The sequence below is a fragment of the Palaemon carinicauda genome, chromosome 6 (genome assembly GCF_036898095.1).
Source record: "Palaemon carinicauda isolate YSFRI2023 chromosome 6, ASM3689809v2, whole genome shotgun sequence".
NCBI lineage: Eukaryota > Metazoa > Arthropoda > Malacostraca > Decapoda > Palaemonidae > Palaemon > Palaemon carinicauda.
Window position 1 is genome coordinate 113,015,787 of NC_090730.1, and position 12,389 is coordinate 113,028,175.

Here is a 12,389-nt window from a genome sequence, read left to right on the forward strand (position 1 = left end):
CTTGAATCTTTTGTTCAAAACCAAACCTGTCAAAATCAAAAATAGGTATTTTTTTTCCAAACAGGTTTTCCGATTACTGAAGGACCTCGAATCCCTGAGGGAAGTGGACATGTGCGGTTGGTACACTCTCAATTACAGGACTTTCGTTTCTGTAAGTGTTTATGATTAAATACTCTCTCTCTCTCTCTCTCTCTCTCTCTCTCTCTCTCTCTCTCTCTCTCTCTCTCTCTCTCTCTCTCTCTCATGTTTTCTTACATCTATTGATATATATGCTTATATATGTTTATATATATATATATATATATATATATATATATACACACATATATATACATATATATATATATATATATATATATATATATATATATATATATATATATACACACACATATATATATATATATATATATATATATATATATATATACATATATATATCTTCATATATATATACATATATAAGCAAATGTGAGATTAGATGGATAGACAAATCGATAGATTAATAAATGCATACAGTAGATGTGCATGGTAAATATTCTTCATATTGGAAGTACAAAGTCACCAAAATTGTTCTTACTTACAGAATGAAATTGTGCAGAGGAATTAAAATGGAAAGATGGAAAGCTGTAATTAACCAATGTGAGATAATGGCCGTGAGAGTTAACAAATCACCTGCATACATTGCTGCAATTCACAAACGTATATCGATGCCAGTTCAGACAAATAAATGCCGAGTTAGTGATCTTACCAATAGGAAATATTTATGTTTCTAACACTTCTTATCATAGCTATTCTCAAAGCAATACGCCCAACTACTTCCACAAGAGTAACCTGAGAAATAAAGATAACTTATTCAAAGGCCGCTCTTGAATGGCAGAGGCAAGGGGCAGGACAATGCCCAAGAGACTAATCATATTGCATATGATGAGCGCCCAAGACCCCTCTCCAGCTAAGCTAGGACCAAAGAGGGTCAGGCAATGGCTGTTGATGACTTGTAATGGAATCATATGAGGTTGTGACGGCCTACTAGAAATTCTCTGCCTGGTGATTTCCAGGACTAGTGTTCGAGTTCCGCTCAAGCTCGATAGTCTCTTGTAGTGTCTTCAACCTCCCCATCCTTGTGAGCTAAGCATGAGGGGGCTGCGGAAAGCATATAGGTCTACCTGCTGATTTTCAGCAACCATTGCTTGGTCCTCCCTGGTCCTAGCTTTGATGGAGAGGGGGCTTGGCCGCTTAGCATGTGTATATATGGTCAGTCTTTATGGCATTGTTCTGTTAACCAGGGCAGTGTCATTGTCTATTGCCCTTGCCATTCATGAACAGCGTTTATATATTCAGTTAAACTCCATAGTAATTCACTAGTAGTAGAGAATTGACGGTAATTACCACAATCACCGAACCAGCCTCTCACATTATTAAATCAACACCATTATCATTATGGGTAATGATAAGATATCATCCCTAATTGTTTTCAATCACTATAATTATTGAGTAGACATATGGGGCCTGTCGAAGTAAGCCTCAAGTGTTAAAAAAAAAACCAGCACAAATTGATATGTAAGAAAGTAATAGATAGTTATATCCTTGCCAATCATATGTAAAGAAAGTGACAATGAAAATTACTAATAATGTAAGAATCAAATAGGCCAATTACACGTTCACTTGGCTATAAGGTATTTCTGTCTTAGATAAGTTTGAACCTCGGATTAAACACATCTTCTTTGGTTTATAAGATCTGGATAAACTACACATTACCGATTGACCCATTGAAGGTGGTCCTGGGAAATTGATTTGGATATGGCATACAGCTTCATGAACCTTGCTAAATACTTTTAAAATAATTTATCAATTGATTCTCGTTTTAGTTCGAGGCGAGCTCCACCACGAGGAAGTCATTGCTGAAGTAGTTGTGCTTTTCCAAACACTGAAACTTTATTGCAAGGATTCTTTAAGTTTCTTGAACTTTTTTTAAGTGGTTGAGAAGTTCGTTATTAAGAATATTATCAAATGATGACTATTTTGAAATTTGTTATCTGGGTATCCAGGACATCTTCCCCACCGGACATTTTCCCCAATGACATTTACCCCACCGAACATTCTCCCCACCGGGAAATTGTCCTAGGGGGATATAGGGGTGGGGAAAATGTCCGGTGGGGAAATAGTCTGGTAGGGAAAATGTCGGTACCCCCAGTGTCATATAGAAAGGACCCTTTAATGCCACATTTGCATAAATAGATCCTACCCTACAAAACCGGAAAATTGAAATGTGCAAGTTTTCCAGAAGAATTCTTTTAAATTTTAGTCTTATGCTAATATTCTCAGCATGAGTCTTTACTATAATTTATTTTTGTGTTATTTCAGTGCTTAAGTTTGGTTGTAACGTACTTAGTCATTCTGGTTCAAGTCGGACACATGAAGGTCAGCGATATAGGACCAGCCGTTCAACCAAACTGCAAACTCAGTTTTCCCTTAGGAGTTCGAATGCCTGCTCAGTTCCATGGCTTCGGCTTCCTGCAACCCAACCACTGAACTCAGGAGAGGGTAGTCATTTATATGAATAGCCCTACAAGCAGGATTGCAAACTCCTTTGAACTCTTCTGACCTTCAGAAAGATGTTCGTTTAATGTTTTAGATTTCCTTTTACTTACATTGTATTTGTTCAAAATTGATCTCGTCTTGTTTTGAAATAAAGGAACTAATGAAATAAGAAGTAACCCTAAATAAAGTGTAAAATGGGGCAATATTTTATAATAACAAAATTTTATGGAGTAATTTGTGGAAATCAAAGTTGTGCCATCACTGAAGTGTTTTGTGTATTTCAGTTTAATGATTCATTCTGAAGAAATACAGGTAATTAACAGATTTAATTTGTTTGTGAATATTATAAATAATTTTTCTTTTTGTCTTTGCAATGAAAAATGAAATAAGGACTTTATTCTGATGAATTTGACGAACAAATCAAATCTCTATAATGATTCCATTAAACTCCTGAGACTTTAAAGGGTTTATTATTAGATTTTATGTTATTTTCTGGCGATGTTTCCTTGTTTGGCCAAATTCTCTGAGTAGAATTTATTTTTATGAAGTGAACAAAACTACTTGACTTTCGTAAACATTATGAAAATATTGTAATTTTGTGATCAATAAAATCTATCTAGACCCTATTAATTAGTTTAAATAATGGCAAATGGAAGTTTTACTGATGAAACCCTGCAGTTGTTACTTTAAGAGTAGAAATTATTTCTTCCATAAGAAAATGGGCATTAAAAAGGTTAACTTACATTCATTTAATTACTATCGATTATGCTATTAAACTAATAGAACTAAAATAATTGATGGCACAATTATTTCAAAATCTTGTGTCAGTTAATCTTAAGCCAATTGATTAATCAATGTAAAAATATGTCTAAATAAGTATATGTTTTTTTCCTACAAAGGGGAATGCTATTGGATCATATTATATATCAGTAAGCTATAGATTGAAAAACACACTGAGTGAAAAGAAGAACTGAATATACGATGTGAGGGACCTATCATATGAATTCTGGGATAGTAATACTATAACTATTATTACTAGCTAAGATATAAGCCTATTTTGAAAGGCAGGATACTATAAGCCCAAAGGCTACAATAAGGAAACAGTCCAGTACGGAAAGCAATAGAGAAGTGACGAAGAAATTCCAAATGAACAATAATAGGAATAACTCACGAAAAATATCAAGATCACTGATAAAGTTAATTAGATACGGTCTCTATAAACTTTGAAACCAGAATTCTTCCATTGAGAGGAATATATATATATGTATATATATATATATATATATATATATATATATATATATATATATATGTATATATATATATATACATATATATATATATATATATATATATATATATATATATATATATACATATATATATATATATATATATATATATATATGTATATATATGTATATATATATATATATATATATATATATATATATATATATATATATATATATATATATATATATATATATATATATATGTATATATATATAAGTATATATATATATATTTACAAATTTGCACATCATGAAAAGAATTACCTTTATTAAACTCATATTAAGGTAAAATCATCATATTTTGTTTCATATACAAAGATTTGTGATTATTTTGAAATGGAAAATGCAGGACATTTAAAGAATTACAAAATGCCTCATAACTAAAGAGATGATGGAAACTTCATACTTACATCTGGTAAAGAAATACTCCTTCGGGAGAAAACTTTTACATTAACATCAACATTTAAGAAATTACAGAAATACCATTGAATGACAAGAAACTCAGAAACTGGGCTTTTTAAGAACCTATGAGCCATATATATATATATATATATATATATATATATATATATATATATATATATATATATATATATACATATATATAGTATATATATATATATATATATATATATATATATATATATATATATATATACAGTATATCTATCTATCAATCTATCTGTCTATATCTATTTACGTATATATATGTATATATATATACATATATATATATATATATATATATATATATATATATATATATATATATATATATATATATTATATCATATGCTTCCTAAGGAAAAACTTCCAGAATTCAAAAATCCAGATATATCCACCAGAGATACAACTCTGGAAGGCGAAGGATAATAACAGAAAAATTTAGGACGTGTGATATTTTAGTATTATCCCCTGAGTTCAGGAGCATGAAGCTGAAGGCTTACTGCCGCTACCATCAGACTCCCACGGTCCGTTGTAATTTTGTAAGAGAGGGAGTTAAGGTTTTTTTTTCTCCATTACTTATCTGGGTGACTTTGCTCACATGTAGTCTTTTGCATTTCGTAATGGATTCAGATACAGAACAGTTACCAACGTGTCAAGTTTTTTTATGAGATTGGCTTGATGTAAAAATTATCCTGGTGGCAGACACATTCCTATTATTATTATTATTATTATTATTATTATTATTTTTATTATCATTATTATCATTATTATTATTGTTGTTGTTATTATTATTATTATTATTATTATTATTATTATTATTATTATTATTATTATTATTTTTATTATTATTATTTTTATTATTTTTATTATAATTATTATTATTATTATTATTATTATTATTATTATTATTATTATTATTATTATTATTATTATTAGCTAAACTAAAACCATAGTTCGATATGCAGGGTGTTATAAGCCTAAGATCTCCAACAAGGAAAAATAGTTCATTGGGGAAAGGCGAGAATGAAATAGATAAACTATAAGTGAAGTAATGATCAATTAAAATAAGATATATCAACATATAACAACATTAAAATAGACCTTTCATATATAAACTGCAAAACTAAATAAAAACTAGAGAAAGAGAGATAATTTAAAATGGTGTGCCACAGTGTACCCTCTTGCAAGAGGACTCTATAGCACTACCCAAGACTAGAGATCAATGGTTTGATTTGAGAGTTTCCTTCTCCTAGAAGAGCTGCTTACCATAGCTGAGGATATCTTCTCTCCTTACCAAAAGGAAATTAACCACTAAACTATTACACTGCAGTAATTAATCCCTTGAGTGAAGATTTTTTTTTAGTTATTTCAGTGTTGTCAGGCGTGTGAGGACCGAGAAGAATGTGGAAAGAATAGGCCAGACTATTCGGTGTAGGTGTTAGCAAAGAAAAACTGAGCCGTAACCAGAGAGAGAGAGAGAGAGAGATACTATGCAGTACTGTCAGACCAGTTAAAGGATCCAAAACTCTCTATCAGTAGTATCTTAATGGGTTGCTGGTGCCCTGATCAAGCTACTACCTACTATCTCAACAATGGGGAGGATAACCATCAGAAACCACCTTTAATGGTTGGGAGGTTAATTTGAACATCAACAGATTCCTCTAAAGGTAAATATTCCGGGTTATATAAAACTTGACGGTTAAATCGATAAGCAATTTCACATATATACACCTAATAACTTATATCGATTAAACAAATGGTGTTCTAACAAGGTCACCATTGCAATAATACATCGATAGACCGCTTTCATTGGATCCCCAGATTAGCAAAAACCCGACTCAAGCCAAGCACCAGCCAGTCTCGTTTCAAATCAATGAAGGAAAGGATTGTTCTTACATCTTTTGCAACAGTTGTTTCTACCATGACGAAAACCCAAGAAAATTGGGCTTTACAAGATATGTTTCTTGTACTGCGAATACTAGGTATCATTCCCTACTACCTGAAGAAGACTGTCAATACTACAGGGGATATAGTGTTCTCTGTCTGGTACCTATGTTGGGCTATTCTTTCCACTTTGCTGAGCATCAGCATTCCATTCTACTGCTACGCCTTCACTCTTAGTTTCAAGGAGCATAACGTTGCAGTGATGATAGCGGTAGTTTGTATAGTATTCTCGAATTCCTCAGCAATGCTCATACCCGTTATCTACTTGGTTAAGAGCAAAGCTTTTAGATCTATTGTGCAAAATCATGAGTTTGTTATATTTGGAAAGAGTTCTGGATCCTTCAAGAAACAACTGCGCATCAAAATTCTCCTCCTGGTCCTTACCCCTTTACCCTAAGCTTTCATTACGCCCTTTTTCGCCACAGAGAATCCAGACTTGATAAACATTCCTTTAATGATTTTATCACCTTTAGCTCTCTATGCTACAGCAATAAGACCAACGCTTCCTATTCTCTTCTTCAAATCAATTATCACATTGATGTCAAACATACTGTTTGATACTGTAACTGAGATCATACGAAAGCCTTCAAATCAACAAATGGAATCACACTGCAGGTCCTTATCACTAGTTAGTTTGGATTCTGTGAAGGCAGGGACTAGAGGTAACCAAGATAGCAGCTTTGCTTATGAAGCTTCCAAAATGAAGAATTCCCTTTACAGAATTGAACGGTTGGTGTTCCAGGTAAGAGTGCTTAAAATGATTTAAGTGTATTTCACTCGTCATTTCCTGTAAACATTGTGGGGATGAATTGAATTATCTCATGTTTCAAGAAACATGCGTGATCTTGTTCAGTATTTTCTAGTGGATTATGTGAAAGATATAAGGAAGATATTATAGTTCTTACAACAAAGACATATGAACTGACATGAAAAGGCAAATATTTCCCGTGTGATAAGATGCTACAAGTGGTAAGACGCACCCTTTAATTAGGAAAGCAGTTTTAGAAAAAAATAAAATGAAGATTTTAAAAACTTCGTAGCAGAAATCCATGGTCAGCGACTCTTGCGTGATTATTGTCTGGCACAGTAACTTTTCTTATTTTGGGTGTATTATGAAATGTTCAAGTTAATATTTATCAGCTATATGCCGATTATCCCAATTCTATAACATATTCTTATACGAAACAACTAAATCAGTCGTAGTTTCCACCTCAACTACACGTTTACTCATGTGCTTGAAGTTTCAAGTGTTGTTTACATGAAAGCAGCGTTGCCAAAGGTTCTTTATAAAATTTTGATAAAGATGTCAAATTCTACATTTCCAAAATTCCTCATATACCCTATAAATATTCACATAAAATGTAGTTATTGATTATAGAAATCTATAAATTCTTTTAGGTGGAATACTTTCGCTACTGTTTATGTGATTCTGGGTTTAGTTACTTTTCTGCTAACTTAGTAATACTGCAATCAACTAATAGAAGTTTTTTTTCCAAGGACGTATTCAGCAACTGTCTGTTTGTATTATTTCGGAACTCGGGCAACAAAGTCATTATCAATATATCGCTTTATTACAATATATCAACAAAATATGAGAAAATAGATATATACTCAATAAACAACTATGTCATAGTGTCATGTCGTCTGCTACGAGACCACTAGTTGGCATGTTTACATGTGGAAGGGGGTTAGCGAGTCATCAGCTGATTACCTACCAAAAAAAAAAAATAATAATAATAATAATAATTTGCTACTGTACTTCATTAAATGAAGTGCAATATAAAAATGAATTAATTTATATTATATGAATGATAATTGTAGGTTTATATTCTATCTCCCGTGAGTTTGAGTGCTTTTAAGTCAATAGTTTGGTGTTTGAGGTGTGTCAAACTCCCCTCTACAACTTTTTCTTAGTGTTAAGACGCAGGGTGATTTGGGGGGTAATTTTTCGTGAAAAGAGGTGCGTCTTATGACACGGGAAATACGGTACTTAATCTTTCACAACTTAGGAATTTAATCTTTTAATATAATAATTATATCACAAAGACCCAGTATTACCCAGAATATTATAAGCTTGTATTATACACTGACTTAAACTATGGTTATGACAGAATGAACATACAGTATACCCATATTTACCTTGAAAATAGCTGCCCTGTTGTTCCCAAAATACTACAAGATAAACTTCTCTCAAATGGACATTTTTGGTCTTGGTCACAGATGAAAGCCTGCAAGGAAGATTTGCTGAGTTATTTCTTCGAACATGTTACTATGATGATTCTATTGACGCTGCTCAACTCAATTGTCTTCGGATACCTCTCCATGACCGGAGACTTATTTTTTTTTTATCTTTTATTATAAAAATACAATTACATCTTAGCAATTTACATTATATACGTAATTATTCTTTACAAAATACTGATATAAACTACATTGTTTTACATAGCTATAAATTAGCTCAATACAAATTAAATCAATTAATAAATATATATGCAATAAATTTTATTGTACAAACGTTCTTAACTTATAATCATATTAAATATTTAAGTAATTATCATAAATGTACTCTTTTGTAAATATCTTATTTAATTCTTTTTTAAAAGTATTCCTTATTAAATTTTTTGTTTTTAACATTCTATTTCTTATGAATATAAGTAAATTTGGGTCATCCGTTAACAGTCCTATAGATCGCCCATACCACACTCCTGCTAAAAAATCCGATTACAAAACCATTGCAGTATTTTCATCCTTATTTGACACAGTTTCAAAGTCTAATTTCAAAATCTTAAGCAAACTGTTTGTCTTGATCTTACAACAATTTTTCAAAAGTGTCTTAAACCAGTATATTATTTGCTTTAGTGATGGACAGAAATAAATAAAATGCATATTATTTTCTACAGCACCACAAAATAGACATTTATTTTCATTTGTTAAATTCATGATGTACAACCTATCATTTGTATTTAGTATTTCATGTGTATACCTATAAAGTATTTCCCAGCTGTTCTTATCAATATACTTGTTGTTTACATGTTTCCAAATCAAAGTCCAATTAAAAAGGGGATACTGTAGCTCTATCTTGGGTTTGTAATCTTCACAATTCATAAGCAACCAATAAGTTTCTTTATTTGATACATTTGGATAATTCTTTAAGCGATAGACTTTTCTATGAATATCAATCATCATGCTATAATATACAGGGATAAAAATAGTGCAATCTTTATATTCAATTTTGGTTTCAATTAGAAAAGTTGCCCGAATTTTACAGAAAAAATAAAGCATTTCATAACCAAAACATCTATTTATACAATTTTTCAGAAATGTATGGAACATTATGGCTTTTGATTTGCACAAAATATTAAATATTCCAACTCCCCCTTTTAATTTATCTAAAAACATAGTTTTTCTTGTAATTGGTTCATAACTGCTATTCCACATATATTTATACAAACATCTCTGAATTCTTTGAGCACATGTATTTGGTATTGGATAAACATGTGATATATACCATGTTTTTGATAAAATCTTACAATTAATAACAATAGACTTTTGAAATATTGTCAGTCTCCTATTTTGAAAAATACCAACCATCTTGGTAATCTTATCTTCCAAAGAAGACCAGTTCAACTCAACACTTTTCTGATAATTATTAGTATGGTAAACTCCTAATACTTTACATGAATCCTGAAGAAACTGGTAGCCATTAATTGGCCATACCGTTCGGTTTTTCCAACATCCTATACCTAAAATTGAAGTCTTGCTTTTATTCAAAATGGCACCAGACGCTTTTTCATATTCGTTGATTACATTTATACATTCTAAAAGACCCTCGTCACGAGTTACAATAATAACAGAATCATCAGCATAACCAAAAACAGACACATTCAGTTGATTTGGTAATTTTAGGGAAGACTCTGAAAGCTGTCTTTTTATCATTCTGTAGAAAGGTTCTTGATACACAACAAATAACATCATGGATAATGGACATCCCTGCCTCACAGATTTTCTAATCAAAAATGGATTAGAGAGGTTGCCGTTTATGCTTACAACACTTTCAGCATCTTCATATAACATTTGTATCAACTGGATAAAACTACTGTCAAAACCAAATTTCTCTAATAGTGCAAATAAGAGTTCATGATCTACACGATCAAAAGCTTTCGACCAGTCTAAGTTTATCAAAGCTGCCTCCTTGTTATTTTCATTTGTGTAAACCATAATATCCCTCATTAAGACGTTTAAATTGATTATTGACCTATTTTCAAGACAGCTGAACTGTTCAGAGGATATAATTAAATTTAATACATTTTTAAATCTGTTAGTTATTATTTTAGCTATGACTTTAAAATCTACATTTAGCATTGTTATTGGTCTCCAATTAATAATATGATCTAAGTCTCCTCCTTTCGGCGTGAGAGTAATGATTCCTTTATTTAGTTTTACAGGGGTCTTTTTCTTGAACACAAATTTCATTAGGCTTACAAAATCTTGCTTGATATCTTTCCAAAATGTCTTATAAAATTCTACGGGGAGACCGTCTATTCCTGGACTTTTCCAATTTTTCATCCCACGAATGGCTGCAAATACTTCAGACTCTGTCACATCTGCTGTTAATATATCATTTTCACTTTTGTCTATAACATTATTGATTAAATTGAGAAACATCTGTTGACTATGTTTATTACATTTTTCTCTTTTAAAGAGGTTTTCAAAATAGTCTCTTACATGCAAAATAATTGCATCGGGATTAACAATTTCGCTACCATCTTCTCTCCTAATCTTATTCAGAAAGGTTTTACTATTTTTTTCCTTCCCTAGTAGATAGGCTGACACTTGTTCTCCTTTTAATTTATCATCAACTTTGGCTCTTATTTTTATCCCTTCACATATTTCATCTTGAATACTATTTATTCTTAATTTTAATGAATTCACTAATGACATTTTCTCAGCATTCAAGGGCGATTTCCTAATTTCCTCTTTTAACTGATAATTCAGTAAATTAAGTAGTCCGTATCTCTCCCGATTAATTTGCTTAGAAAAACTTACAAAAAAGGATTTTAGTTGTTCTTTTGCAAAGTCCCACCAACATTTAATATTTTCAAATTTGCCTGTCTTATTTCTAATCTCAGACCAAGCCATCATGAAATTTTCTTTAACTAAATCGTTATTCAAAATATTACAATTGAGTTTCCAATACCCTTTACCTAATGACATAACATTCTCCAATTTTATTGTTAGTTTGATTATGGAATGGTCAGACCAGCTCACAGGTATATTTCGAATATCACTTACGTTATTTTGCAAATCTCTTACATAAAATCTATCTAACCTTGAGCCATAGTTTTCCCTAATATATGTATACTCTACATGATGGTTTAGGAGAAACCAAGCGTCTTTCAATTTCAAATTATTTTTAAGGCACACAAGAGATTTAGATAAAAGGCAACTATCTGAATTTGAACAATCCCTCATACTAGTAATGGAGTTCCAATCTCCACCCAAAATAATGTTACTTATATTATTTCGCAAGAAATACATAATATCTTTACAAAAGAGCTGTTCTCTTTCTTTCTTTTTGCTACTTCCAGCTGGGGCATAGACATTCAGTAGCTGAATGTGAACATTTGAACAAACACAATTAACACTCAATAAATGACCATTTATATCATTTTCTACATTCAGGACATCCACATTTGATGATTTTCGTATAAAGATAGCAAGTCCCCCTTTATGATATTGTGTATAATTTATCAATATCTTACAAAATTTTTCTATGTACTCTAGTTTCCCTTCAGTTTTTATATTGTGTTCTTGAATAAAAATTATATCTAGTTTGTATAAAAACATTAAACTTATCAATTTGATTTGCTTATTTATACAATTAAGTCCATTGGCATTAACTGTCGCTATATTTAATGTGGATGAAATGAATTTAATAGAAGTTAAAGATAAATTCTTTTATACACTAAAATTAACATGGTTTATGCTTTTTTGGACATTTTTCTGTTTCGTTATCTGATGTTGAACTTCTATGATCCACATCCATGCTCTGGGTCTGGTCCTTTTTTAAAGTTATCTTCAGCTTATTGGCTCCATCTTGTTCCGTATACCAGTTTCCTGTTCCTTTGTCGGTGATACAACGATGCTCCTCCTGGGGAATCG